General features: G+C 38.8%; 1 protein-coding gene across 5 annotated transcripts in view; it reads right to left on the minus strand.

The window, feature by feature from the left end:
* STXBP6 (syntaxin binding protein 6) overlaps positions 1-25,583 on the minus strand; it is a 250,429-nt gene that overhangs the window by 9,782 nt on the left and 215,064 nt on the right. The window lies entirely within an intron of this gene.

The raw sequence follows: 25,583 nt of genomic DNA on the forward strand, positions 1-25,583 counted from the left end.
TTCAACTCCTCTCTTCCATTTTACCCCATTATCCCTAGATGCATGGTTTCATGTGAGAAGCTGTCAAACAGTCCCAAAGTTCAGAGATAGGCCAGCTCCCAACCTTGAATCCTGAGTCAAAACCTGGTTGGCTGGGCCACTGTTGGTCAGGTGAAAGGGCAAAATGTGGATTATGGGAGCTATGGGTCCTCAACACTGCACTTAGCCAGGAGGTAGAGAACAGTGACAGTAACCAGCCTTAGAAGTAACTGGGCACTTCCCGATTCATGAAAAAATTGAAAACCGTCACATCTCAAAGGATTATACATCCCTGCCATCCCATTTGCCAGGACTGAAAACAGAATTTAACAGTGAAGAACTGGCAGGTGTATAACCCACTGAGAACCAGCGACTTGCAGAATTACAACCCAAGGAGATTTATAGCTGTATTTTGTTAACACTGAGTGGAAGATATTTAATGGCATTTTATGTAATGGCTTTATGTCTTTGAATAAGTTTATTACATCATTTAACTTTGTACTTGGGATGGATACATCTAGCCACAGACAGCTTTTAATAGAAATGTCATTTCCACTGGTCTCAGCTGTAAAGTCTTCCTAATTTCTCCTCTGTGGGAAAAGTCTGTGGTTTGTGGAACAGACTCTCAGGCAAAGAAAGTGCCTGGCCCACAGGAAGCATTTTGTAAATTGTTTCCCATTTTTCTTCTTCAGGAGTAGATTTTAAGGGCTTCTGCTGTGTGCTAAGGGGAGAAGAATGGGGTTAACTTAGTATTACTCAGTTGCATCAAGCTCTCCATGAGCCAAGATAAATTAACAGATTAATAGGGACTACTGGAGATGGGGCTCTGGAGGAATCTTGTTGAATGCAATGATTAGATGGAAAGCCTAGGTCTTCAGAACAGATTTAGGAGAAGAAATCTTGGTCCCCCTCTCCTTCCACACCGCATGACTATGATGATAAACTCTTAGTCCACTGCCTAACATGTGAATGGCATTTTGCGGTCATAAGGCACCTTCACAAATATCTCATTTGAGTGTCACACAAATTCTATTGAGAAGACTGAGACTGGTTGAGGTTATGTGGCCTGCACAAAATCATATTGCTAGGGAAGCAGCATGGCCAGCACTGGAACCTGATTTTCCAATGACTTTTCCTTATTCTGTACCGTCCTCTTTGCAGATATGGTGTAGGCTGTGGGAAACAATACAAAAGACAGAATTGTGAGCAGATTAGCACAGACAGATGCTGACAGGTTATTTCCCAAGGTAATGCCTGACTGTTTCTGTCCTCAAGGTATTCCTCTTGGTTAATGAAGAGCTATTCACCTGTGCTGCATTGTAAGTCAAGTGGTCTCAAGAAGAAAGAAGTCAATGGGATGGAATGGGAAGATGGAAGGGCCTGGAAGGTGCATAGTGGTGGGGGCACTTAAGTTTCCTTCCTTTCTTGCTTCTACTCACAGACCCACAGCTTAGCCACCAGAGGCTACAGAAAATATGGGGCAGGGAATCTGCATCTTTACAGCCAGGAACAGCTACATCAAGCCAAAGAGATTTTAGAATTAGCTACCATAAAATTAAGAAGGTATATAACCAGGACTTGTCTTTTCCCATTGAATTGGACTCTCATGATGTCTACAAAGTTAGACACATTCGTGTTTCTGGAGTGAACCTGCTATGCATAAGCCATATTGTTTTCTTGTCATGACTTCCTTAATTTTGCACAAGATGTCAGGTAACACTGCATCCAATTTTATATGATACTGTTTAACCAACAGGCATTATTACTAAAAGAGAACCAAACACTGTCTTCACTATTCAAAGATGACACTGATTGACCACGATCAATAGAAAATCCACCTCCAGTTGTTTTTCAGACATGAGGATGGATTTGAGCAAATCTTAGGGCCTCTTGGTTGAAATTACCTCTCTCTCCTGGTTTCAATTCTAACCACATTTCAGGCTCAGTGAAGTCTCATCACCTTTATCAGGTTTTATGTCAACTCCATACCCTCTTTTCTCTTACTTCCGTAAGAGCTGTCTATATCTTCTTAGGCACTTAATCAAGGGCAGTCACAGGCAACTTTCCCAACTCATTTCTTTACCTACAGATGCAGTGATTTACCAGCCAGGCTATCAATTCCCCAAGGGCACCATTTTGTTATGTTGGCTATTCCTCAAATCTTGAATGTTTCTCCTCTTCATTTGGTCTCCTACTTCCTTTCTTCTGAGATCTTGCTAAAGCTGCAATTCCGGGGTTCTGTCGTTGGCCCTCTTCACTCTCTACGTCTATACTCTACATTCTCTCTAGGTCAATTTTACTCAATTCACGGCTTCAGTGACCAAATTCTATCTTTCATGAGGTTGTGCTGCTAAGCCCCAGACCCATATGTTTTCTTACTTGACAGTTCCAGGTGAGTGACCCAAAGTCATCTGGAATTCAGTGTGCCTAAGCCTGACCCCACTGTCTTTCCCCTCACACCTGCTTTTCCTTTGGGGTTCCCTGCTTAGTGAACAACCCCACTATCTGCCCAGCTCCTTAACTCAGAAATCTGGGAGTCCAGTCTATATCCTCCCTCACTCTTACCCCACGCAACTAAAGGTCCCCTTCTACACGGCTCTGTGCTTTCTATTCTCTTTACCATTTCCATTGTTTCTGTGTTGACCTAGTCCCTTATGCTTTCAGAGTTAGAGTGATAGGTGTGGTTCATCTTCCACACCTTCATAGACAACTTTTAGAAAGGCAAATCTGTTACCATCTCCCCACTAAAGATAAAATTGAAACTTCTGCCTTGACTTTCTCTCACCTCGTCTCTTACACCTTGCCAAATTGCCTAAATGTACACAGATATGTCATGATTTTTTTTTTTTTTTTTTTTTTTTTTTTTTTACTTATAAGTCTTCATATTACTGCCTCTGCCTGGAACCCTGCGTATCTTGGTCTTCCTAAAAAAGTGGCTACTTCAATACAATTCAGGTCCTCTCTAAGGGAACCTTGTTATGTCTAGCTTACCCTATACCCTGGCTGCTCCCAACACACATTTTCTTGTGTTTGTTTCAAATGGTGCATTTATTTCATGCATGTAATTCTTGGCTATCTAGGGTGAACTCTTTGAGGGCAGGGACCCTGCTTTTTTCATGTCTGTATTCCTGGGCCATGCACACAGCAGATGTTCAATAAACATTGGGCGACTGAAAGGCAGGAAGTATATATCATCCTTCTTAGGATTTCTTCATGGCTTAGCAGAGGGTTGGGTACATAACTGATATTGTCACACGATCTAACTACGTCCTGAAATTCTAAACTTGCCAAGGGACTAAGAGATTAGTCTGTGTCTAATGGAGTTAACTATCTCACCTAGCAATTGTGCCAGAAATACAATGAGTTAAATGAAACACAAAATGTAAAAAGGGTAATGCATTTGCTATAGTAAAAGGAAAGGGGGGGGGTGGTTGATAAAAAAAAAATCTGTTGTTACTACCCTGAAAATAAACGACAGTAAGGTATAAAAAAACAGAAGTTAAATAGCTTAATAAATAAATCCAATGTAAAAATAACTGTTTCCTGAACACTTACGATGTTCTGGGCATTTACTAAATGCTTCTTACAACCATCTTACATGATGGGCATTACACGATCCCATTTCTATCAGTGGAAGCACTAATGTAAAGAGAGAGGGTTAGCGGCGTGCCAGTGTTCACCCAGTAATGGAACAGCACAGCTAAGGTTTGAACCCAGGGAGCCCACCTCCAGAGCCAGTTCTCTTACTCATTGTGTTATGTGGGCTCTCCATGGGAAGTTTCTTGTACAAGATTAATGACACAGAGTCTGTATTAACTGTGGAAGGAGGACTGCAGTGCAGTAGTTTCTTATGCATTCCTTAAAATTGCAATAGTAAACAAAATATCCTATTATTATTACAAGTTAGAATAACTTACTGTAGAAAATTTAGAACACACATCACTATAAAAAGGCAATGAAATCATGTAATATTCAATTGCTTGGAGATAACCACAATTTACGCTGATGGTACATTTTATTCTGGTGATTTTTCTGTATATGCTTTTCTAAGATGTGGCTGAGACCATACCACAGATATTTCGTTCTCTGTCCTATTGTGGGCACTGCCCCATATCATAAAGAATTCTTTGAAAATACTATTTATAATGGCTGCATAACACTGCTGTAATTTATTTGGCTCTTTCCCTTTTAGATATTGGGTGTGTTTCCAAAAGTTTTGCTTTTTAAAATGAGGTTGCACTTACCTTGTTGCATTTACACACACACACACACACACACACACACACACACACACACAATCTTTGCTCACATCTCTGACAATTCCTAGAAATGAAAGTGCTGATTCAAAGAACATACACATTTTTGAGGCTCTTGATGCAGGATGAAAATTGCTTCCCTGAAAGGCTCATTCAACCTTTCTTTTTTTTTTTAGAAAGTGAGAGAGAGAGAGAGAGAGTGTGCATGTGCACGAGTGGGGGAGGGGAAGAGAGAGAAAGAGAATCTTTAGCAGGCTCCACACTCAGCACCGAGCCTGAGGTAGGGCTTGATCTTATGACCCTGAGATCATGACCTGAGCCAAAATCAAGAGTCAGACGCTTAACTGACTCACCCAGGCGCCCCTCAACTCTCAACGCTATTCATTTGAGTGTATTGTATGTCAGGCACTATTATACTGATGCAATTGGCAGAATGACTTTGAGGGAGTGATTTAATTTCTCTGATCTTCAATTTCTCCATCTGTAAAATAAGGGTCATGCCATCTACCTTGTGTGGCTGTTGTGGAAATGAAGACAAAGATGTGTACAAAGTGCCTGTAGATTCTCAGTGGGTGTTTGTTTCTCCACCTCCCCGAGACCACATCTGTTCTCTAGGAATTCGAAGATGGTAAGATCCCACCAATTCCACTGCCTGTCTCCCTCTCTTCTCTCCTATTTTGGGGCTATGTGTCTTGAAGCTCACAGAAGACACTTCTCAGATAGCCCTGTATACCTGCTGTCATAGCTCAGCGTGTTGCTCAGAGAGGGAGCTGAGCACAAACTCACTGAGTCAAGGCATGCTCTACTCAAAGCTCGGGCCCATAATACTGTATTGAGTTCAGTCTGGAAATAAAACAGTCTCCCAAGGCAGACAGAACAGTAATTCTCTCTAAAGAGGCAGGAAGCATATTAATACCCAAATTTATTCAAGCAGTCTGAGAAGAGGCTGTCAACCACAGCAAATAAAGTCACCTGCCTTTTGAATTACAGTCTCTGGAGAGTAGAGACCAGTCTTACTTCATTGATGTTGCATTTATATCCATTTCACTCAGTACAAAAAAATAAATATAGAAAATATATTAAAAAATAATATTATAAAAATATAATAGATATTTATATTAATATATATTATATATAAATATATATATATATATTCATGCTGACATCTCTTTTTTTTTAATGCTGGCATCTTTTATGTTAAATGATTGAGCAGACTTTACTGAACTAAAGCTATAACTTGAAATATAGCAGTAACTCTGCATTAGTCTGTTTGAAATCCCAATTAAAAGAAACTTAAATGTATAGAAAAATGAGGGAAAAAATAAGGGGTATTGAAAAGCAACAATAGAAGAGAAAGAGGCAGAGGGAAGATTTTTAAAAGCACACAAAACACACCAACAGCATATCAACACAATTGATATGCACACCAACAAATATCAACATAATTTCTTTATATTGTCCTAGGTTTCAGGTTGTATCTTGGTAATCAAAATTCCTAATTCAAGAACTAGTAGAGAGGCAACTTCAAGAATTTTCATCAGCATTCTCCTATATCAAATATCTATATCCACCTATATTTGTCTATCTATATCTATAAAGATATAGATAGGTAGATATGTATATTTGAAACGCAAAATACTCACCCTGGAAAGAAGCAGGAAAATCATCTAAAAACAAATGATCAATAAATATATGCCAATCTACACTCAGTGCTGATTAATGTGATCACCTCAGAGCAACTGTTTTAGAAATGAAATCTGTTAATAATTTTGCTCGGAATGCTTCTACTCTACAGTCAATTTAACCACTTAGCAAGCACTGTACAATAAAGCCCCATGTATCCAAACTAACTTAAAGGAAAACTAATTATAGAAAAGAAAAACAAAATGGATTTGGGTTCTAGTACAATAAACTCACAAAAATAGGCAGGGAGATCTATTATATTGAATCTGTTAGTTGGCCAGGAACACTAGTAACTCTCACCGTGTCTGCTGAAAGTGTTCGGTAATGATTTATTCATGGAGTAGCTTAAATAGTCCCTATTCTATACTTGTCTATGGTATTACTATTTTTTAGCAAAATGATTTTCACGGGTAGACATAAGGCACGCCTAAGTCTGGTCCAGTATTAGTGACATTCAAATGAACTTTCCTGGCTACAAATCTGTGGGATTCACCCAAGATGCTCTTTCCTTTCCTTTTTCTACTTCCAATCTTCGCTGCTCAGGGTCTTTACCATGAGAGGACGTATTAGCAAAAGAAAAGAAAAGTCACATGGAAACTTGGGTCCTCCGACTGCAGGGTCCCTTCTCCACGGTCCCTTCTCCACTCTTAAAGCCACTCTGAACCATTTATACACTATCCTGCTTCCTGGGAAGAGGGCGCACCTCCACCCCCACGGGCAGTAATTGAAGTTGCATGGTAACTGTGATACTTCCGGTGGTTCTGCTTAGGGCTGTGACTTGCCCTAAACATTTTAGAAATGAATATAATTTAAATGAGAATGATGATAATAACTTCTACAAACAGAGTAATTAAATGCACGGGCCTACCCGGTGAAACAAGCTGGTTCTTCATTCACAGACTCCATTGATTATCTGTGAGCTTGGGTAAATTAGGAAGCTCTTTCTACATTACACTGACTAATCAATACTAATCACCCTGCTGCATTTCAATGTTGGGCCACCTCTAGGATCCCTTTTTTAGATGGAGATCTTCCAAAAGGTTAAATTTCACTTGCACTTTTGTGGTAATGACTAATCAGATAAATTCTGTTACAAATCCAGGCTACTTTATGTAAAACCTTTCTAAAAGGAAGAGTCGTTAACCTGTGCTGGGCAAAGAGTATACATCAGCCCTACACTTACAGAAACAGCTACCATTCATTGAATGTCCCTATGTACAAGGGCTGTGGTAAGTTGTCAAAGTCCTCAAAGGAATATTTTCTTACCTATTTTGCAGATGAGGAAATGAGTGCTCAGGGAGGTAGAGTAGCTTACCCAGATCTTGACCCCAAAACTCTTTTATTTAATAAAATATTTGCAAATAAGAATAGTATATTCAAAGTGTACAAGATGATCTGATATGCACAGTGAAATGATTATAGCAATTAGGCTGATTAACATATCCATCTCCTCAGATTTTTTTTTTTCTTGGTGGGAGAACCTGTGATCTCCTTTTAGCAAATTTCCAGTATTCAATACAGTATTATTAACTATAGTCATCATGCTGTGCATTAGATCTCTAGACTTATTCATCTTGCATAACTTCACTTTTGTACCCTGGGACCAGTATCTGTTTCCCCCATCTCCCTGCCTGAGGAAGCAAGATAGAAAGGAAAAAAAAACCCCACAAAACTGCACGATCCCGCTTAGATAGGGAAGCTAAAAAAGTCAAATACACAGAAGCTGGGAGTTGATCCCAAAACTCTTGGTGACTATGTCAGCATTTCCCAAAGTGGTTCTGTAGTTTAAAAGAGGGCTACTCATAAAGCTCCATTCTAGGGTAAAATGACTTCACGAAGTGCAGATCTAGCTGGTTCCTTTATTGCATAACGTTGGAAAACCTTTAATATGCTAATGTAAATTGTGAATCAGGAGGAGGTAGGAATGTGAGCAGGAGATCTGCCAGCAGAACTTCTGAAACATACTTACTCACAGGGTCCTTTTGCATAGATTATTTTAGTAGGGTGGATTTCTGCAGAATCCACTTTGGGAAATACTACAATAAACTATATTGACTCCTAAGTTAAAGGAGGAAAAATAAATCCAGGCTGTCTTCATTAATTTAGTAATAGATGGACAAGTCATGTAATTACATTAAGAAGGCGTGCTTTACAGAGACAGCAGAACAGATATAGCATGCTGAATGGCAGTTCCAGAATTATCTTTTGTCTCAAGTTGGTGGCTAATTTCAGGGACCATGAAACTTGTTTGTTGCCTGCAGCTGGATGACAAAGAAGAATGGACTCAGTGTTCAGGAATACGCTGTAAAACCATAAACTCAAAAGCCTACCTGAAGGAGACCTTGGAGTTATCTATTCCTGGCATTACTAAAGGAATGCCATTCCTTGGACCATTCTATGGGGCAAATCTCTTCTGTTGGAGATGTAAAGGTCATTTCGTGGAACCGTGGCCTGTTCCCAAGTCACAGTCATACCCCATAGCTAAGGGCTCAGGAGAAAGCCGAATGCCCCCCTCCCTGTCCTACAGATGGCTATGAGCTCACACTCTCCTCCCAACTCATTATTTCAAGATTCAAGATTCCCAATGGCAAGGGTCAAACATTTAGGGTTTTATTCATGTCCGTTTAAACACTTAAACTCAAGATATGTAGAGAAATTCACTAATCCTTTAACTATTCATTTAAACTTGGTCCTTATGAACATGTTCTTAGAAGAGTTATAGGGCATCAGAAGAATGATTTTAAGGACTTCTTTTGGATCTGTTTTGTTCAGTGAATATCAGGTTCACAGAAAAGTGGCCAAAATGTAACTTCGAAGAGGGAATCCTTGTTTTGAGGTTAAAAACCTCAAGTGGCTCTAATTTGGTAAAATGGATTTTGTCCATTCTGTCTTTGCTCTGTATGTCAATAAACCAGCTTTGATCTGCAGCTGTCAGCTTTCATGACAGTTGGAAGCTAGTGTCTTTTACTTTAATAACTGATATATACAATTTGAAAACCTCCTACCATGCTACTGGCTAAAACTAATTCTGTTGAACATGTGAAGTCTGCTGCTTCCTTACTGGGTGACCTTGAACAAATAACTTACCTCTCTATGCTTCAGTCTGTTTCCTCATCTGTCATGGGGTTGGTCTAGTATCTACCTAATCAGGTTGTGGGGAGGGATTAACGAGGTAATGTACAAGTGGGGCACTTAGAACAGTGTCTAGCACACAGAAGACGCAACTTTAGCCATTACCGAAGAGAGAAACTTTAGTTATTTGGCACTAAAGAGTCTTTGTGTTCAGCTTTCCACTTCAACTTGTTTTCCTTTTGCTATTGTTGTTCACCATGAACATTCTTGAAGGAAGAATCCATTCTACTGTTGGCCTCATACTTCCCGGTGACAGTGGACTTCCGGAGAAGTGGTTTCCACACCACTCTACTAACATCGCTCCTTCAATAACCTGAGTCCATTGGCTATTTTAAGTTTCCTCCACTTGGCCACCGGACCACAAGGTGACTGACTACTCCTTTTTAAAATCTGCTCTTTCTCTGGGCTTCTGTATCAAACTATTTTTTAATCCCTCCACCACTTTGATTATTCCCTGTCAGTTCCATTCCTTTCCTGGTTAGGGGTATGAGGGCAGAAGATACTAGCTATGTGACCAAAGGTAAATTAATCTCTATGAGCCTATTTCTCATTGGCACAGTGGTGAGAGAAAAAGTACCTATTTTTCCTAGAGTTTGTCATGAAAATGAAATGAAATATATACTTAGCATAGTGTTAGTAATGCAGTACGAGCTCAATACACATTGTTATTGGTAATATCTGATTCACTCAGCACATTTATTGTAGTATAAATATGGGTCAGACACTGTCTATACTTGTCTGCTTCTCAAATTTGACGTTAGGATTAGCCCATTCTTTCCCTTCCCATCTTCCATCTGACCTTCTCTTCCTGAATTCACTGTTAGTAAATAGCCTGTCTACCCTGTATCCTTTGCTCAGTCACCGTTACTCCAACCTCTCTATCACATCCCACACGTGTGTTCATGCAGCCCAGAGTGTTTATCTCAGCAAGGGCACTTTGCTTAGTCCTCTACTCTATTTCTAGTCCTCACCAGGTCTTACTGGACTATGTAGCAGGCTGGGTGGTTTTGTGGTCACTGGTCTCTCAGTTTCTAATGCATCATCCTCTTTCCTTATTACTAACCTGATCATGCTCCTTCCTTGTTGTGACCCTTTGTGGACTTACCCATAATTCAACACAGTCAACTCAAGAGGGTCCCTCCTGATCCAGTCTCAAGCTATTCACTTGGCATCCCCCAACCCCAGACTCCAATCTCTATCCACTGCCTCATGGTTTCTCGACAAAGTTTAGAAAAATCATTAAAGTTTTACCAATTACCTACTATAGGTAAAGTGGAACACATAACAAATGAATTTGGAAAAAAAACCGAATGTGAATAAAAAGCTTAATAAACAATATCATGTCTAGTTCTGTCCAAACATTAGCAATAGCGTGTGTGTGTGTGTGTGTGTGTATGTGTGTGTGTATGTGTGTGTGTGTGTGTGTGTGTGTGTGTGTGTGTATTGCAACATTAGTACTCAAATGCAAATCTAGCACTTGGATTTTGGTGTCTAACATTGTATTCTGCTAGAAGAAAGCAAAGTTCTTTGGAAAATAGTGGATTTCATGCGTTAGGGCAAAGAAAACTCAGATAGGCCTGAAGCATTGCCTGACAACAAGGATACCTTCAAAGAACGCAGGGCTAGGGCTAGAAGGAAAAAGAAGTCAGGTTAAAGCAGGTCCCACAGGGCAAGTTGTAATATTTACAACATTAACAGTAACAGAACTTGTAACAATGAAGATGATGATTATAATAATTTTATACAACTTTGTGGAAGCCATAATTTGTTAATGTTCATATAAAATGTATGAAAATGAAGTTGAAATACAAAACAAGGTTGACTGTAACTGGATGCTTAATTTATGTTATTGATTTTAATAACTAAGGAGCATTAACATGTTTGAGTATTGATGTACATAGAATGCTTAAGTATTTATCTACGTATAAAAGTATGATTTGTTCCTATCTGTGTGAGTAGTGATGGGTAAATATAGGAAACTGAGTAAGCCAAAGTGTTTCAGAAGGAGTAGAAACTGTTCCAGTACAAACTGATGAATATCAATGGCCAAGTATAGCCGCTAAGTAGGCAAGGGTAACCACGGTGCATTCTAAAGTACTGACTGTGTCCTCTTTAGAAATGTGGCTATCTGTTCAGGCTAGACTGCATCTGGTAGGAGTTAGAAACCTCTACATAACAAGACACGTTATGATAAGACATTAATAAGGCATCAGTATGTTTCCTGTAGTGCTAACATACCAGATCAATGTGTAATAATGACATGGTGAAGGATTAGGTAATTAGGTAATGCTGGCCTGGGAAAGGAAAGCATACACCATTCTGGAAGAACACCCATCAGGTTGAAAACACTGGACTCTTGTAAAACCTCCTGATGGGAAACATGAAATTCAGTTATAAAAAGGGACCCAGTGAGATATTCAGGGCCTGAAGTTTGGGATCACACTGGGAGAAGAAACCAGGCCTGTGCTGCCACCAAAAACCAGTTGTTTGACATCTGGTTTCTCCAGACTCAGGAAACGTGAAAATAAGCAATTCAAATTAAATTTGGAGATCTACGAAGAAGTAATAACACGAAGACACAAATTAAACCTAAAACCATGGTGTGTTAGTTCATAAAAAGTTTAAATATAATATTCTTTTAAGTATTATAATTATTATTTTTGCATATGTTTCATCTGTTTAAAGTAACTAAAAATTTCAATATAATCAGTCCTACTAAATTGTGATTACAGTTTAAATTGTTTAACAGAATTTAAAAAACTAAGTTTAGTAAACAATGTTCAAAAGTTTAAGAAAATTTGATTTTCCAAGTTTTGTTTAGGAGAAATATTTAATAAATTGCGCATGAAACAAAAAGAAAATAAGAGTATTCTCTTTTTGCACAAAATCCCACCAGTCTTCAAGGAATATAATCAATATCCTCAAACGTACCATCTCTGTTCTTGTCTCTGAGCCTTTGTAGTCTCTGGTCACTCAACCTATGATGCCCTTTCCTTCTCTAATCAACTATAATTCATACTCATCTGAGGTCACTCCACCTTTTCCAAATTTGTCTGCTTGTCTGTTTATTCACTAAAATGTTTTCTTGATTCTTTTCTTTTCTTTTTTTTTTTTTTTGCAGTGGGCACAATCACAGGAAAAAGAGATATGTTCTTCCCCCACCCAGTCCCCACCCAGGCCAGCCACAGAGCTTACAGTCAAGAAACAAGAGTCAGATTATGCATAGGTTATGTATAGGTTAAAACAATATGTACATAGGTTTAAGGTGTGTGTGTGTGTAGAGGTAACACATATATGTGTACACACACATACAATTTAAAAATCGCCAGGCAGTTAGCAAACAATATGCTATGTTAGTGAACTCAAGGGGAGGGGAACTGAGCATCAGTGGGAAGATCACTCTAAGGAGGTAATGTTTAAGCTGTGGTGTGAAGAGACAAGCTGGGGCAAAGTCCATGTGCAAAGGCTTGAAAGGGGAAAAACCTTCTGTGTCTAAGAACCAAATGTGTGGCTATAGAAGGGGGAGGACAGATTGAGAAGAGACTAGAGAGAGAAGCAGGCACCAGACTACACAGTGGCTTATAGACTGTGGAAATGAGATAGATGTTAAGTGCAATTGGAAGCCACTGCAGCATTTTAAAACAAGGGTCACTGGACTGAGATCATTTTTGAAATTCTCACTCTGGCTATAGTTTGGGAAGAGAAGCAAGAGAGAACACAGAACAAACAGTTAAGAAGCTCTTGCAGTAACTCAAGAGATAATGGTGGCCTGTACTAGAATGATATCAGTGGAGATGAGAGAAGTGGAAAGATTTAAGATATATACCGATACGTCTGAATATGGGAGATGAGGGAAAAGGAAGGAGATCGAGCAAATCCCAGGCTTTTTGACTTGAGCAAATAGGTATATAGTGGTGCAATTGACAAGACAGAACAGTCAGAAGAACAAATTTCTTTGGAAGGTGAGCACATATGAGAAGTATTTCATTTTGGAGAATGTTATGCTTAAGTTGTCTGTGAGACATCCAGGTGAAGTCAACAAGGCAAATAGATATTTTTGTATGAAGCTCCACAGAGAAGTTTGGGATGGAGATAACATTTATGTCATCGGGGCGCCTGGGTGGCTCAGTGGGTTGAGTGTCCGACTTTGGCTTAGGTCATGATCTCATGGTTCGGGAGTTGAAGTCCTGCATCGGGCTTGCTTCTGTCAGCACAGAGCCCACTTAGGATCCTCTTTCTCTCTGCCCCACCCCAGCTCGCACTCTCTCTCTCAAAAATAAATAAAAACACTAAAAAATATATATAAAAAAATTTTAGGTCATCAGCATAGAGAGAGAATGGGAATGGGTAAGCCTACCTCAGGAGCAATGCTAAAGAGAAAGAGAAGAAAGGGATTTGCAAATTCTACTTCTAAGAATGTTAACATTTAGAATGAGGTAAACATAAAGGTACCTGTAAAGGACCCTGAGGAGAAAGCCTGAGAGGCAGCAGAAAAACCAAGATGAATTTGACACAGTTGAAGTTAAGTCAGGACAATATATCAAAAAGGTGGCTACAAGAGTCCCAAGATCATTCGCTGGGGAAAGAAGAGTCTTCATCAAATGGTACTGGGACAACTAGAGATCCCATGTGAAAGAATGAAGTTGGACCCTACCTCATACCATATACAATTTTAATTGAAAATGGGTCAAAGACCTAAACATGAGACCTTAAACTATAAAACTCTTAGGGGGAGGCTCAGTTGGTTAAGTGTCCAATTTTGGCTCAGGTCATGATCTCACAGTTCATGAGCTTGAGCCCCACGTCGGGCTCTGTGCTGACTGCTCAGAGCCTGGAGCCTGTTTCAGATTCTGTGTCTCATCTCTCTGCCTTTCCCCTGCTTGTGCTCTCTCAAAAATAAATAAAAATTAAATCAAAAAAACAAACTATAAAACTCTGAGAGAAAACATAGGCGTAAATCATGATCTAAGATTAGGCACTGGTTTCTTAGGTGTGACACCAAAAGCACAAACAAGCAGAGTAGATAAATCAGTCTTCATCAAGATTAAACAGAAGGTTGTGCTCCCTACTTCATGCTACCCTACCACTTTAACATGTCTCTCTCCCTATATTAACACAATATAATTATTGGTTTAAGTGTCTGTTTAGTCATTCAGGCTGTGAAATTTCTTTTTCTTTTTTTTTTAAATTTTCTAAAATGTTTATTTTTGAGAGAGAGAGAGACAGAGCATGAGCAGGGGAGGGGCAGAGAGAGAGGGAGACACAGAATCTGAAGCAGACTCCAGGCTCTGAGTGGTCAGCACAGAGCTTGATGCAGGGCTTAAACCCACAAACCACGAGATCACGACCTGAGCTGAAGTTGAACGCTCAACCGACTCAGCTACTTAGGGGCCCCGGAAATTTCTTAAACTCCTTGGCTGTATCCTCCCCACATGTATTCTTGGTGCCAAGGAGAGTACCAGACCCATATATCACATGCATTATGTGGCTGGGGCTACTATATGAAAATAAACACATATTTACAAATTGGAATTAAGAATATAAAGAGCAAAAAATATAGAGAAAGATCACCAAGGAGAAAGAGCTCATCAAAGCCAATTTACTAACACAGGATGGAAAATAAAATGATTTTGGATTAAGACAATAAAAGATTAATATTTGAGGCTCTAAGAATAAAGAATGAGGTCTGAACTTGAATATCCTTTACAGTGAACAAAAATGAATTTATTGTGTTCTTTGACTCAAGAAAATATGTACACCACATTTAGCATGTGTCCAGCCCAAATAGCTCCTTAGAGATGTTTTACTTCAAACGAATTCAAACTGTGTCTCAAATCTATTGCTGTTAAATGATCAGGCTGTTGGGGAATTTAGTATGACTTCCTCATGTAAAATAAGCAAATACTTCATTGCCTTACATTGGACAACAATTTAGGGATCATCTAGTTCCTTGGAGAGACATGTGTGGTCAGAGGGTAAGTGAAAGGATTTTCTTGAGGTTACATTCCAGGTAATAGCAGAGCTGGCCCTAGAGGCCATGTTTGCCGACTTGGGGCTCAGTGAGGTTTTATGGTCTTCAACATTTCAGAAACACGTATGGAAATGGAGAATCTGGTAATTGATTTCCTTGTAACGATCTATACTCATCTCCCCTTAGGAAAGGGTTACCCTTACCTTTTAGGAAACTTCACCCCACCGAGTATGTACACACACTAGTTTGTGATTTCAAAATACAACACTACCCAACTTTTACTAACTCCTTGTAATAAAATCCAAGGGAAAAATCATACACTTCAAGGAAGAGTATAAACATACCATCAAGGGTATCTTACATGGTCAGTTTATGTGGTTTAAAAGACTGAAGAATTATGAAGAAAACTTTCAATTACTGAATGCTCTTCTGTCTGCCAGTTTAGTCCTTAAACTGGCAATGTGACTTAGCAGCAAATGATGATGCGCAGGAAACTTATCTTGAGCAGGAGAAATGAAACAGATGAACTTCCCAAGAAAAAGGGAATAGTGATTCTAAATTTTAGGTGAAATACTATGAGTATAACAAAAATCTTCTATTATAGTCATCGAGGTCACTTTACTACTCGACTACGTCATTATTGCTGTAGTTAAATCCTATTATTTAGGAGCTAATAAAGAGAATCAAATCAGTCTGCAGCCTTGAGCTATTTCCTTTTATGATATTGGCATCTGAAAAATTTAAAGTTTGGGTCAATTATGTTTCAGACACTGTTATCAAGGGCAACAGAATTCAGCATACAGTTCATTGAACTAAAGCTTCTCTTTATGATTCTGTCCCATACTAGCATCTACATGAACTTGAGAGTCCTTTAATTTGTCTTAATTTGGTGAATGCAAAACTGAGAATCTCACCTCACAGACTGGGAGTATGGTGATGAATGAGCAGCTGTGCTAACACATGTCAAGGACAATTTCTGTTCAGGCTGATAGTTATAGGGGGATTTTTACCATCTCTCTGGTATCATATGTAATTTTGAAATTGATATGAAGTCCCAAAGGGTTTCACGACTATTCATTAGTCACTCTATAATCTTAACGAATTTTGTTTGATTACTAGTGAATTCCTATGACATATTTTAGTTCCTAAGAAGGATAACCTGAAAACTGCCACTTGATCATTAAAATCCATTACAATTATCATCAACCGAATCAAATTACTATCAGTTACATACAGGAGTTGATCCACACTGCATCACTTTTTAATTGAAGTGTATTTGACATACAATGTTATATTCCTTTCAGGCATACAACATAGTGATTCGACAATTCTATACATCACTCAGTGCTCACCACAATAAGTACAGTCACCATCAGTCACCATGCAACAGTATTATAAAACACCAACATTTCAATGCATGTTAACCAGATACAAATCGAAGGAAAGAATGCTCAATCAACTGTAGACCTGAATGTTCGCTATCAAAGTCACAAGTGCAAATGCAACCCATTTTCACTTATACTATGAAACCATGATTTATACTATGGACCATGATTTGCTAAGTGCCTACCACATGCCAGGAACTTGTGCTAAATGCTTTATATCTACTATCCTATCCATCTTAATGGATACCCTTTAAGAATACACCCTATTATTCCTCTCCTAAAACTGATGACTCAGAAACTCACCTACGATGATTCTGCTAGTCATGACAGAATTTTGATTTGAAATTCAGGTCTAGTTGACTACAAAATCACTATTCTTTTTAGTACCGTGAGTTTCTGAAGTTTCTGAAGGGTATACCTTGTGAGGTGAAATGTACCAAGAGTGGATTTTCATCTGTCCCAGCTTGTTGTTACATAGTTATACCTAGGATAAGACAATGGCATTCCCATGATGTCTGTGTAATTCACATTATACGATGTCTCTTCCTACCCAACAGCTTGACAACTAAGCCTTGGTTTCTCCTCCAGGAATCAGGTAATGACTCCCTGAGGCTGAGTGCTATCCCACAGCACCCCTCACATTTCTCTAATGAAGCTTTTACTATAATGCACCAAAACTATTGGTCTATTTATCTGTGTACCTCATTAAACTAGGAGCCTCTTGATCACAGGGTAGCCCCTTTATTTTTTAGCATCTCCAGGCATGATGTTTATCACTTAGTAGGTGTTCAATAGATGCTTGTTGAATGAATAGTACATTGATAAAGAATGGAGGATGTTTTTGGTTTTATAAAGATGTGATGAAGTTACTATTTATGCCTAAAACTTTATTTGCATTGGCATTCATCTTGGGTCGTGTTATTCTAATTAGCACACAGAAAGGATCAACTTCCGGACACATTGAAAGAAAATTCCAATTATACACCATTTTTCTAAATTGTTGGGGGTTTGAAAAACAAATCTGTCAAAGATATAAACATGTACAAAATACAAGTTCAGGATATTTGATTAATGTGGAAAATTTTAGTTTCTATAGAAATAGCACTATTTCCAAAAATTGTTATGATGCTGGTGGGAATAAGATGACACATGAAGTGAGTGAAAACCAAAACAGATTTTGCTTCTTCCTGTGTTTACTCTACTTAGAATATGAAGGAAGGCCTGTTTTTCACACCTCCTCTGTTTAAATACCACACTTTTAAAAAGGATTAAGCATTGAAAACTCAATTTGGAAGAACAAACTTTGAGTATATTCCGTCCTGAGCCAACATACAGGTTAAAATGTTCACAGAATCACATATAAAATATGAAGGTTTCTGTCAATCTAAAAATATTTTTGTATTTCATTCATTGGGTTTTCCAAGTGGCACTATAAACCATTTACTTCTTGTGGGAGGGATTCTTATTTATTGGGCAATGAATAATCCTGACTTTTTTTTTTTGGTGACTCTTAAGAGAGTGATATAGATGCTAATGCTCCTTGGAATTTATAGGGGGGAGAGATCACACAGTGCTGAAGAAATAATGGTGATCTGGTGAGGGTGGGACTGATGAAAGGAATGAGGTGACCACTGAGTAGACTGTTGCAAATATTCCAGGAGAAGTTTACAAAAATCTCAGCTAAAATGGTGAAGATGGGAATGAAAAAGCCAAGTTTCAAGAGATATCAAGGGAAAACTTTAGCTTGGGTGAGGGAGAAGGGCTTAAGATGATTTGCAGAAAACGAATGATGGATTTCTAAAGAGAAGAGAGAGTCTTTGGGTTGATAACTTACTGTAAGATCACGTTCACATTATGTGATTTGAAATTATGAAATTCAAAAAATTATTCTTAAGCGTTTTTCTCCATGATAGGAACAAAGGGTTTGGTGGAAGTAATGGCAGGTGTTCACAAAATTGTGTTTCCTTTTTCTTCTTCGTGGATACATAAAAAGCATCTATCTTCTAGCCTTTCTTGCAGTTAGTTTGGTAATATGGTCAGTGGGCTGTAAGCAGAGGCAATGGGTGTCACTTCTGCACTGAGTTCTGCCCTGGGTGGCCTTCCAACTTTCTTTTCCCTTATGGAGTTTGACTCTAAAGTGCCTCTTGAAATAGAGGATCAACAAGATATGAGAAAATTGGGTCCCTGAGTCACCAATTAGAACCTGCTCTAGAGAGGCATTTGCTAAGCCTCTGAGAGTCTGAGGTGTGTTAGTTACTGCAGCATAACCGAGCGTTGTTCTAACTAATAAAAGGGATGATGTTCACATATGCAACCTATTCTGAGGAAAGTGCCCAGATTTAGAAGACCTTGAAAATGTTTTCTTTAACTAAAATAAATCAAGTCAATGATACTATTTTTGTGTATGAGGGTGAGAGGAGTGGAATTCATAAATGCATTGTATAAGCACGTACTGAATGAAGTCAGTCCCTTTAGGGCTTTTAAATTATTGTTTTAGAAGAAAACATGAACAGAGTATTTGTTTAGCTCAGGTTGCTGTGACAAAAATACCATAAACTGGGTGGCTAGGCAATAAAAATTTATCTCTCACAATTCTGGAGGCTGGGAAGTCTGAAACCAGGGGTCAGCCTGTTTGGGTTCTGGTGAGAGTTCTCTTCTTGGGAAGCAGCCAGCCATCTTCTTGCTATATCCTCACATGGCACAGAACAAAGTCTTCTGAGAAGGACGCTGATCGCATCACAAAGTCTCTATTCTCATGATCTAATCACCTCCCAAAGGCCCCCACTTCCTAATCTAATCCCACTGGAGGTTGGGGTTTCAACAGGAGTTATGGGGAACAGAAGCATGCTGTCCATAACATTATCTAATTAAAAAACACTATATTTTTAGAAAGTTTTTTTTTTCAGTTCTACACTAAGAACAAAAAAAGTAGATGTTATTGCAAGATATGCATTAACAAAGCTAACTTACGGTTTAAAATATGAAAGCATAGACTTTATAGATTCATATACTAACATAAATACTGTTATTAAAAATCTCATTTTCTGCCTTGACTGTGTAACTGTAGCTGCTCCAAGTAACAACATCCATAGTGTCATTTTCTCTCTTGTGCAGTGTGGATGCAAATGCCATTCCCTAGTTGTCTTCTAATTAAAAGTGTACCCACTGGCAAACTAAAAAAACATGGCAGCCAGGTAAGAAATACCTGTGAGACCACATATTGCATTCACCATGACTATCGCCTCCACTCTTCACTTCTACCTGGGAAAGCCCACAGCAGTCCCCTTGCTTACCCTTTAGTAAGTGACAACCTCGAATATATGTATGAAATCATACCCTAACTTTGCTCTCTGATGAGTTTTAATAAGATTATTGGCAACATGCCTTTAATATTGGTATCATTCAATTCAGTACAGAAAGGGGCTTTGTAAATACAAAGTATTTATTTTGCACTGAAGATCTGCTCAAAATTCTTTTTTTTAAATGAAATTTATTGTCAAATTGGTTTCCATACAACACCCAGTGCTCATCCCAACAGGTGCCCTCCTCAAGCCCATCATCACCCACTTTCCCCTCCCTTCCACCCCCATCAACCCTCAGTTTATTCTCAGTCTTTAAGAGTCTCTTATGGTTTGCCTCCTTCCCTCTGTAACTTTTTTCCCCCCTTCTCCTCCCCCATGGTCTTTGGTCAAGTTTCTCAGGATCCACATAAGAGTGAAAACATATGGTATCTGTCTTTCTCTGTATGACTTATTTCACTTGATCTGCTCAAAATTCTGAAGGTAAATAGCATTTTGAAAACTCACAACTCAGAAATGAAAGCTAATAACCAGTCAAAAGGGTATCCGTTAACTGACCCACTGAGTTTCCCTTATAATAGTTCTTGTAATGGGGAAGAAGTAGGGTGGAGGTATGGCTAAAGGTCAACGAGTGAAAACGGAAGATGAATGGAAAAAAGTATTTTTCTTAATTCTTTAAGTCTTCAGAAAAAAAAATCTATCTTCAAGTCAAATCTTACGAGTCTAATTAAGCACTTTCACTGTAAGAAGAAGCTATAATTAAAGCTTTACCAGCTGCAAGCTGAATGTTTTAACATTGTCATCATATTGGCATTAGTTTGACAAAATGTAGTAATCATTTCCTTTTGTGGATTAGAAGACATCGAGAACATGCATATTTTAATTCGTATGTTAGCTGATATGGACATAATTATTAAAGGTTACAGGGAATATATGGCATGACAATTTTTTCTATTCCTTCTTTTGTAGGTAATTGAATGCTTTGCTTATTTTGAATAAAGAGTAACTTGACACAAATGATCTAAAACAAGGAGATGAAACAGGAGGGAAGCTGGAAAATAGGAAAAGCATCCTAAGCTCTGGAGAACATAGAGGAATTTAGTATTCTTAAAGATAAAAAGCAGCCTGCGAACTACCCAAATCTGAGAGGCCACCAGACCCTTATAATGTCAAATAGTTTAAAATTTTTAAGTTAAAAACTATTTGAATGTATGCCTTTGGAGGAAAGCAGACTATCACCTCTTTCCGTTTAAGCTCAGGAACAGAGATGCACATACATTAGGTGGAGTCTGATATTTTATCACTAACAGTACTTTCCAGCGGCATAATCACATGCTAAGTTCTCCCACACATACACTTTGGTTAAAAGCAAGACAAAAAGGCAGCAAAAGTTCTTTTGTGGCTTTGGGGGTGGTGGGCAGGAGGCACTGCGTGAGCAGGTTGGAAGTGTCAGTCCCCAGGACTTTGGGGCTGAGTCCAAGTAGAATGAATACCTACCAGCACAGTCCCCCAGAGTTCTCCGTGGGGACTTGTGCTCATTTCAGTGAGGGCTAGCACAGAACTTATCTGTAAAATTAAGTACAAAGACACCAAGTAAGGAGGAAACATACTGCCATTAATCAAAGAGGTCTAGGCTACTGCTCTAACATGACTAGCTGTCAATGAGCGTCTTTACCTAGGACTTCCCTACCCGTGGGGTCTGCCAGAAACACTAGGCCACCTCTAGGGAGTGCAGGCATTAGAGATGAGCGGGTGGGCTGAGGGTGTCTGGAAACAGGAAGAAAAAAGGAAGAGCAACAGCTAATGATCTCTTGGGGTTTGGCAACCAAAAATAATCTTTCTTATGACATTCTGATCAAAGATCTGGACTTGGTTTTCCAACTGAGAGCTTCACTGCCTGTTCCAATGAGGATCACCCATATTTGTTGTGGTCTGTAGTCATGGAATCGAGCAGGATGTCTGCTACACTGGTGCGTTTGGTTACTCTGAGAAGCTAGAAACCTGCTGCTCCCAGATTCCTCCTTACCAGCTAATGGCACACACGCCCATCGAGCCCCAGAGCTCCTGAGAGGGGAGAGCACAAAGCCTAAAGGACATCTACTCTTTTGCCATCACTCTGGCAAATGGCAACTGGTGCCTTACTCAGAGAAGTGGCAGTATGAGCTCCATGCTGTAGCTTCACTTGTCTTTCTCCGCAGCTATCTTCACGGACTCCGTTCCTAAGAAAAGACTTGAGAAGATCATCCAATGCTGGTGGAGGGTCACCGTATGGCAGTGGCCGAGACAGAATTTCTTCTGGTTGACCTTAACTCTTTAAAAGCTAACTTTGGCTGACTAAGCCTGTATCAAGGTAAGCTTCTGTTTTCTGTTCATTTTTAAAGATTTGAAGATGTAAAAAAACAAAAACAAAAACAAAAACATATCTGTAGGATGGATTTTTAGAAAATACATTTACTAATAAACTGAAGGAAAAAAAAAAAAGGCCAATATATTTGAGGGCCCTTCCATGTCTTATGATAAAATACCTAGCATCGAATTCCTTCCAGAAGTATACTGAGGGGGAATAAGTGAGTTTGAGCATAAACACATACATAGACAACTCAAATGCCCTCCCTTATTTAGTTCCTAGTACTTCATTCCCATGTTAAAACTCCCAACACTTAAGTACTGATGCCTTCTATAGGCTGCGATGAAAAAGTCAGTCCAAAGAAGATGAAACAAAAACATCTAACAAGAAAAGAAAAAGACAGCCCAGATCATCTAAGTCCAACAGGCTTTGAAAAAGAAGGTTGAAAACATTACAGAGATCTCTCTTCTCAACTGGGAACCTGGCCAAGCAACCCCACAGGGACTTGAGTTCTATGATTATGAGTGAAAGTTGCATTGTCTGTCCCTGTCTGCCCTCCTTCTGTTCTGTTCTCTAATTTTAGACATATTGGCCTGGACAACATCCCTTAACAAGAGGATCGGCAGTCAGTCCTAAAACTGACATTTGCCAAACTAAGGGAAAGGAGTGGGATTACCTAGCATCTCATTTTAGGTTAATGGCTTTTTATGTAATCACAAAAAAATTATGGGAGATGGGAACCACATCATTACCCATTTCTAATTATATTACACTCTATACTTTCAAAGTACACTAAAGTCCATTATTAAACGTACCTAAAAATGCTGTTTGTGACCAGTGAAAGACCTAGGGAAAAGCTATTACTCTAGGGCAGGAGTCAGCAAACTGTTTCTGTAAAGGAGCAAATAGGAAATATTTTAGGCTTTTTGAGCCATAATGTTTCTGGCACAACTACTCAACTCTGGTTGTATCATAAACGCAGCCATAGGCAAAATATAAAAGAACAGGAGTGGTTGTGTTTCAATAAAACTTTATTTATATAAAAAAATCTGTATATGGCCTGAGAGCTGCAGTCTGTGAGCCTCTGCTCTAGGGTCATAATTAATAAGTTATCACAACTGGCTGTACCCGCACACAACCAATTTATTGAACACATGGCGTTGATCTACCTTAAATAACCATGGGCAAAAGATAATTTTGCTCATCATCTAAATAAATCAAAACTTGGAATATATGATCTATACCCTGGGTTTTATGCCCTGCTCCCAACCCCCTCAAAAAAAAAAAATCAATGTTTGGCTCTATGTTTAAAGAATCACATTTCCTGAGAAGGTGACTATTTTTAAACACGTAAGAAGTGTGGTACTCATATCTATGGTGTGACTTGTAATTCTTGAAAAATAAAAAGTACTAGTAGTTAATGCATACTGAATCCTTTGTGCCTGACACTATTCATCTTGTTCTACAAGAATTAACTAATTACTCTTCACAACAATTTTGTGAGGTAGGTACTATTATTATCCACACTTCACAGATGGGGAAACTGAGGGCCAGATGAATAATTTGGGCAAGATCCCCAGGCTAGTGAGAGAGAAAGGATTCAAACCCAGGCATTCTTGCTCTCGAATCTGTGATCATAATCACTAATTTTCAGAGAGGAAGAAGAAAAGGAAGGCAAGTCAGTGCTCCGCCCTAGGAATTCTACCTCATAGATAAATGCCTAGCCTGCCAGGCTCTTTACCATGTAGTGGATAGCGTGCTAATGTTTCGCCTGTATTGTTATTGAATCCTACCCACAGTGTTATATGGGGAGAACTGTTAACTTATTTTACGAAAACGGAAGCCATGACTTAGGAAGGTTATGAATTGTGCGAGGACACATATGTAGTAAGTAATGGAACCACCTATGCCGGTTTGGTTGGGATCACCATTTTGAAAACAAGGTGATCACTTGCTAAGCAGACATTTGCAGAACGTTCACATTACCGAGGAGGGAACAGGATCACACTCCCAGGAACATACAGGGTTATGTATGTGACAGAGGCCTCTTGAGCGTAACTCTACTTCTCTCAAATGAGATCTGTACCACAGGGTTGTGTAGAATCAGTTTCTTTCTTCCCCCATCAACAGATTGATTCCTGCAAACATGGCTTTGACTGTGTGATTCTTTGTTCAGCTCTTTGCCCATCTGTCTAGGCATCATGCCAAATGGAGTCCATCAAACTCCCAGAGCTTTCCTGGCATTTGCTCATTGTTTCAAAGAAGGGATTATTGGATCCAAAGGGATTACTTTGAATCATTTCATTCTGCTGGCTTTTGGCTTTGTCTGAGACTACAGCTATGAGAACTCTCTCTTGAGATCTACCTTGACCTTTACTGTGTTTGTCGGCCCTTCCCCGCATCTACGGGTTTGTTATGAGAGACAGGTATGCATCCCATCCGAGACAGTTTGCATTCCTACATTCTCCTAGATTTTGAATAATGTTCAAAAGAAGAGTAGAAAACACTTTTTATATTCTGTCAACTTAAAACCAGAAGTCTCCCATCCAAGTACTAACCAGGCCTGACCCTGCTTAGGAAAACCAGAAGTCTAACCAATGCAACTATGATTTTTTTCCTATCAAAGTTGAATTAACTCAGTAATTCTCTCATTCATAGAACAGACAGCAGCACAGCTATCCACTGAACACACAACATATATTTTGTTAATTATGTCTAGAATTTTAGCTCCAGTTTAAGAAAACATCCAAGGTAACTTAAAAATAATCATCAGGTAATTAAGTTTGGCAATGTGTTTTTATCACATCTGTGATCACTGTTGTTTCTTAAACTCTAGTCTTCCCCCTTTGGGTTCATCTTGCTTCATGTTCAAGTGCTTCATTTAGTAGCTCTTTCAGCAAGGGCTGGGAGGTGGCAAATAATCTTTGTCTGAAAAGATCGCTTTTCCTCTTACTTCTGTATTACAGTCTAGCTGGGTATGGAATTCCAGATTGACATTTATTTATTGACTTCTGGCATCTCTTGTTGCTGATGACAAGTCATCAGTTTGTCTTTCCCTTGTAGGAAACTTTTGGTTTTAGTATCTTTTAAGATTTTATCTTTGTCCTCAATGTTTTGCTGCTTCATCCTATTTTTGTCTAGGTACAGCTTTAATTTTCAGCTGTGGCACTTGGAGGTATTCTCATCTGAGTCTTCAAGCCTCTCAGTCTATCTTCCAGGTACAGCTGCTCCTTCATATTCTTTATCTCTCTGTACTATATTATGGGTGAATTTCTCATTCTCTTACAGTTCATTAATTTCTGTTTTTGACTATGCCCAGTCTAGAGTTTATTCTATCAACTGAACGTATTTCAAAGACAATATTTTTTTCACTTCCAAAGTTATTTTCCCCTCTAGTTATCTCATCTTTTCTTATAGTTTTGGTTTTGTTTTGTAACATCTTGTTTTTTTTTCTGATTCCTTCCTCTTTCTTTTGAATATCATAAACATAGT

Source organism: Felis catus, chromosome B3 (assembly GCF_018350175.1).
Source record: "Felis catus isolate Fca126 chromosome B3, F.catus_Fca126_mat1.0, whole genome shotgun sequence".
NCBI lineage: Eukaryota > Metazoa > Chordata > Mammalia > Carnivora > Felidae > Felis > Felis catus.